Below are 6611 nucleotides of genomic sequence, written 5' to 3'. Positions count from 1 at the left end.
ACTTAGGATCTTTCTTTCAACTGGCTCTTTCCCACATATTAACATGGTCAAATCTCTTCTGTCTTCAGGGAAAGGAAGACCTGCTTGACCCGACGTGCCCTCTAGCTACTGTCTCCATCACTCTCTTTCCCTGCACAGTCAATCTACTTGAAAGAGCAGCTGCATTCTCCACATCTCACTCTTTGACTCTCTGCTGGCTGGTTTCTGCCTCCCATTAAAATCGTTCTCTCAGTGGTCAGTTGTCAAATCCAATGGACAGCTTTATCCTACTCGCCTTTCTTGAGCCATTTGGTACTGTGGACCAATTCCTCCTTCTTGAAACATGCCCTTCTTGTGGCTTCCAGGGCACCCCTCTTTCCAGACTTTTCCCATCATCTCTAGCTCGTCCCACTCAGGCACCTTCACTGGGTTCTCTTCCTTCACCTGCTTTTTAAAAAGCTGTTATTATTGAAGCATAACATACATACAAAGAAGTGTATAAATCATAAGTTCACAGGCTGATAATTTTCACAAACTGAACACACCCAAGTAACTAGCACCCAGGTGAAAAGAAAGACTGTTTCCAGCACCCCTAGAAATGTACCTTGTACCCCCTTCCAGCCACCACGTCCTCGCAAAGAGTAACCACCATCCTGACTTCCAACGTCAAAGATGAGTTTTGTACGTGCTTGAACTTTCTGTAAATGTGGACTACAAATGCTTTGTGCTCAACCATGTGGGTGAGAGAATTATCCATATTTTTGTGGGTGTGGTTTGTTCATGCTCATTGCAGTATGAGCTTTGACTGAGAAAATACACAATTCATCTATCCATTCTTCTCTGATGGGCATTTGGGGAGTTTCCAGGTTTTGCTATTAGAAGGTGGTGTGATAGAACACTCGTGTGCCTGCTCTTTAAATGGCGAGTTCTCCAGTTTTCTATCCCAGACCTCTCCCTCTACCTAGTCCCCCAGAGCAGCTCTGGGATATTTGGGGGGTAGATGAGCAAGACTGCTCAGACATGAAAGCAGAGTCTCCTCTCACTAAGCAAGAAAGAAGCTCATGGAAATGGTTCAGGTGAATATTTTTTCAAAAGTACCATTTTCATAAGCTAAAATTCAATAGCTGCACGTTAGCCCAGCAATAACAACCACCTGAAGTCCAAAATTCTTACAGGCAAGATTAAATTAGTGCCAGTTGATGTGCAAGATTCTCATAGGAAAGATTAAATTAGTACAATATAATTTATTTCTCAGTGTATAGGGCTGATGATTCCATAATACCACTGAATGCTTAAGTTGTATTAGTTTGGTCATCAATTTCTACTCCACGAAATTAGCGATGGGGCCTAGACCTCTTTTATGACACTGAGTAAATGTTCTAGCAAGGCAAAGTAGAAAATGGGCATGCCATTCTTGCTGCAATGACAATTGCTCCAAGCCACAAGACTAATAAGACCATGTCGAGCAAGAGTCAAGATTGATTTAAGAGATGAAATCAAGCTGCTGCAGATATTTTAGGTAAAAACAAAGTTCTCGGATTACACACACATCAAATCTGTAAAGAAATTTTTTATATATTTTCCTGTTCACTTAATAATTCAGAAATTATTTTTATTTTGGTATAATCACTCTTAGAAAAAAATGTAAATTTAAATCTAGTAATATAGTTAGTAATCTATATTAATAGATATTAATTTTATACTATCCTGAGAAGGTAGGAAAAAAGCACCACTCAAATTCTCATGATTTCTAATTTTTTCTCTTCCAAAGACATTTTTAAATATGGGACTTTCAGAGATTATTTTCTGGAGAAATTCCTCTACTCTGTGCCAAGTGGTTTTGAAATAGTCATCATTTCTCTCTGATGATAAACTAAGTGATATTGCTTCTACTTTTCAAAACAAAGAGAAATGTGTTTACAATTTCACTTTGAGACTCTTTAGAAAGAATTCCTGGAACACTTAGTGAGTGATAAATAAATTTCAAACAAAAAGTTGGTTCAAAACTGGAAACGAATATCAACATCCCACTTGATTCGGTGGCCACCAAAGTATTTGACGAATTGGTTGATATAATTTTCTTGATATGCTACAAAAGTGCTTCAGTCCCAGCTAATAATGTACAACAACTGGTGGGTCTTGAACCTGCCACACATCTCTGTACCTGTTATGCCTTCACGTTGCTTAGCATATTTTAAAAAATTGTCAGCCCTTTCCTAATAGATACGGGAATTGACGATATCGAATATTTTGTAGTTCTTTTACTTTCTTAAAAGATACTCATGACAGTATAGCTCTTCTTTAAACTTCGCTGCAACACTATTGAGTTTTCTGCTTATATGAATATTGCTGTCATGTACCTACTCAGGCATTTATTCAGATATATTCCAATAGGCTGCAAATAATGTTTTTTGCCCTATGTCAGTTGGTCCAGGTCGTCTCCCCTCCTTGATTAAGATAACTTACATTAGTCAGGAGTCTTGGTTGCAACTGGTAGAAGCCAAACTTGAGCTAATTTGGGCAAAAGTGGATTTTATTGGAAGGATTGGGGTGTGTCACAGCTAAATTGTCTGGAAGAAAAGCAGGGGAGCAGCTGTGTCCCAAGGACAGCTGGAAACGGGGACACAGCTGCAGCTGGGACGCATGCTCCCTGTCTCGGCCTCCCCCTGTGCATTCCCTTCATTCCCTTCTACTGAGGATCAGATTTCTCCTCGTGGTGGGGTACACAGCCTCGGGGCCTCTGCTAGCCTGCATGGCACTTTTGTGCAAATTAGAAAAGGCGCTCCTCTGGATGGAGGCAGCCTCACAGTTGCATGGTCTGGTGAGCAGAAGGCACTTTTGTGAAAAGAAAAAGGCAATCCTTTTTCTTGGATGCAGCCCTATACCAGGGCCCAAGGTTTGGTCAGCAAAAGCAGATGAGATTTCAGCCTCCACCCTACTCTTCACCTGGCCGCCTCTTCACTGAGAGCAACTGAACCTAGTGACCCAGCATGGCCTCTAATTCCTCATAGCTTCCGTACTTCTGTAATGATGAACTCACACTTCTGTCAGGTCCACTGTCAACAATTCTGTGATTAGGCTCTGAGTGCCCAGCTAAGTTCCCATAACCACAGATGACCAGTCAGCTATGACCAGGGACCTAGGGCATTTACAGGTCGACTGTAGACCATTTCCTGGCATTGGGAGCCACCCTCAGAGAAGAACAGATCTTTCTGAGCCAGGCAGCCAATCTGCCCAAGCCTTGGATTTTTTTTCTATGAGTAACTTTCAAAAACCTGATGCTATTCATTACTGTACTATTATCTTATCAAATATTGTTGAATAAGCAGAGGAAATATTTATGTTACTCATGATGATTCAAAGAGTTTCAGGTTTTAATTCCCCAATGATTTAGTTTTGAATTGGGTAGGAATAAACTCAAGTTGAGAAATCAAGATATTTTTCCTTTATCTTACATTCTGATGTCTCAGAACTGCCTTTATGCTTACGACTTAGATTCATAATGCTTCCCACCTCCCCTATAATCATTATTTTCAAAGAAATATAATATGTTCAGTGATGTGTTTGGGGGACATTCTATTTTCTTTCCTCAGCTTGTTTTAAGTCGACTGATGGCTATCAACTGGTGTTAGTTTCATTATCAAATTTATCTCCACTCCAAAATTACAGTAATTCTAATTCATTTAACTCATACATTTTCCAGAGCTTTTTTCCAAATAGAAACTTTTTTATTATAAATTATTTCTCTCCACTACTGAATTTTTGATGGCAGAATAACTGATATAAGTAACAGAAGTCTCCTCTGTGGTAACACTACATTTCAACTCTTAGAGATAGGAAGGACAAAATCTTCAAAACTTTACCATTTTTCTTGACTTCTTTGTACTTCTGAAGGTAAGTATGGGTTGATATGGTCCATCACTTAACTTCAAAACTCTCAATCCATGTGTAGGGTCTTAGCTTGAAGCCACTGCATTCTCTACCTTTACATCAATTCCAGATTTATTCTAATCAATTAGTGTTCATGGTGATAATTATCAGAATGAAATATGCAGTTATCAATACCATTCTTGACTAACTAGGCATATTCTCAGAAATATTTGAGAAAACTGAGCTCACAGGCTCTTATTTCGACATAATTTTTAAACAACGGTAGTTACCTGGGGGGGAAGAATCACACCTAAATATAGCTATAATATTTAAAGAGTAAGTGTCCTTAACATCACTAATCATTAGGGAAATGCAAATCAAAACCACGATGAGATATCATTTCACACCACTTAGGATGGCTATTATAAAACAAGACAAAACAAAGAACAAATGTAGGTGAGGATGTGGAGAAATTGGAACCCTTGTGCACTACAGATGGTAATGGAAAATGGTGCAGCCATTATGGATAGCAGTATGGTAGAGCCTTAAAAAATTAAATGTAAAATTACCAGTTGATCCAGCAATTCCACTTCTGGGTATATACCCCAAAAAATTGAAAGCAGAGACTTGAACAGATATTTGTATACCCATGTTCTTAGTAGCATTATTCACAATAGTCAAAAAGTAGAAATAGCCCAAATGACTATGGATTGATGAATAGATAAAATGTTGTGTATACAGACAATGAAATATTATTTAGCCTTGAAAAGGAAACAGACCCTGCCACATGCTACAACATAGATGAACCGCGAAGATTATGCTAAATGAAATAAGCCAGACATAAAAGGACTAATATTATATGATTCCATTTATATGGGTACCTAGAGTAGTCAAACTGATAAAGACAGATAGTAAAATGGTGGTTGTCAAGAACAGGAGGAGGAGGGATGTGGAGTTATTGTTGGTTGGGTGCAGAGTTGCAGTTTTTGCAAGATGTAAAAAGTTCTGCAGATGGATGGTGGTGATGGTTGGACAATAATGTAAATGTACTTAACGCTACTGAACTGTACACTTAAAATGGCTAAAATGGTAAACTTTATGTCATGTATATTTTACCACAGTAAAAAAAAACAGTGTTGGGGCCGGCCCAGTGGCATAGCGGTTAAGTTTGTGCACTCTGCTTCGGCAGCCCCAGGGTTCCCGGGTCCGGATCCTGGGCACGCACTGACGCACCACTTGTCAAGCCATGCTGTGGCGGCATCTCATATAAAATAGAGGAAGATGGGCACAGATGTTAGCCCAGGGCCAATCTTCCTCAGCAAAAAGAGGAGGATTGGCAAAGGATGTTAGCTCAGGGCTAATTTTCCTCACAAAAAAAAAAAAAGAGTGTCAACATCAACAAAAACAGATTTGTTCAGGTAAGAATACCAGTTAGATGGGAATAATGATATTGGAGTATCATCAATTGAATTATAACAAAATGTTCAGAGTTTAACTTTTTCTTTTGTAACTCAATGAAAAGTAGATTATTTTAAAACTAAGACAGAACACAATTTACATAACTGATATCTGATGACTACAACTGTTTTTCTTCCCTTTGGGAATTTGGAAGAGGCATATTCCTTCACCAGCTGTAGCTCCCCCACAACAATGCCACACACTCTCCGAGTTTATCCTCCCTGGGGAATCTACTAAATCACTCCCAGGGATTGATCTTCTGCCTATGTGCTGATGATTTCCAAATCTATGTCTCCATCCCAGAACTGCCTGCTGAATATGTCCACTCAGATGTCATCAGAGGGACCTCAAAGTCAATGTGTCAAGCGTGAGCTCCTCTTTTCTCCCACTTCCTCTCACTCCCAGAGCCCTCCTCTGGCATTCCCTTCTCAGTTATGAGCACCACCATCTCACCATTCAGCCAGCCAAGCCCCAACCCCAATCATTCCAGCTGACTTCTCCCTCTTCTTCGCCACCCACTTCCAACAAGCTGCCCAGTCCTGTGTCTCCCTCCTTCTGTCACTCCAATCTCTCCCCTATTACTGTCTTCGCTCAGGCCCCCTGCCTCCCCTCTCCACCCCCACATGGCTGCCAGAGTGAATTTACTACTCTTGGCAGCCATTGGATTAAAATCTGCCATAGCCTCCTGCATGATAAAAACCCACACTCTTTAGCATGCAACAAGGTCATCATGATTCTGCACAGAGCTTGCTTCTGTTTGGGGGTGCCGTGCACTTGTGGGCCACTCAGAGATTACCTCATAGGTGTTCAGGAAATCTCAATTAAGTCAATAATAATCATCAGTTCTTTAGTCTAGTCCCTGTTTCCCTTTCTAGCCTCATCTTCAGCAGTCCTCCATCAATGCCCTCTGCCCCAACCATCTTTCACTTCTTATGGTTTCCCCGTGCAGGATAAGCTATTCTTGCCTTCCTGTCTTTGCATAGGGTTTAAATGACTTGTTCAGGAACCCAGTGTTGTCATGAGTGACACTGAGCAAAGTATTTAATCCCACTAGGCTTCAGGTTCCTTGTCTATACTATAGAGCAAATATCTACCTCACAAAATTGTAGTGAGAATAAAATGAGATAATATATGCAAAAGCAGTTTGTAAACCATGAAAGTACCATAAAATGTTATTTTGTAATTCATCAAAGCTTATCTTTAGTGCCACCACCTCCAAGAAGCCTTTTTGATATCCTAAGCAGAAACCATCCTCCTCCTCTTGGAAGCCCCACCAGACACAGCCTGTACGCCCTCGTGGCTTC

Source organism: Diceros bicornis, chromosome 4, assembly GCF_020826845.1.
Source record: "Diceros bicornis minor isolate mBicDic1 chromosome 4, mDicBic1.mat.cur, whole genome shotgun sequence".
Taxonomy (NCBI): Eukaryota; Metazoa; Chordata; class Mammalia; order Perissodactyla; family Rhinocerotidae; genus Diceros; species Diceros bicornis.
This window is presented reverse-complemented; position numbering follows the sequence as displayed.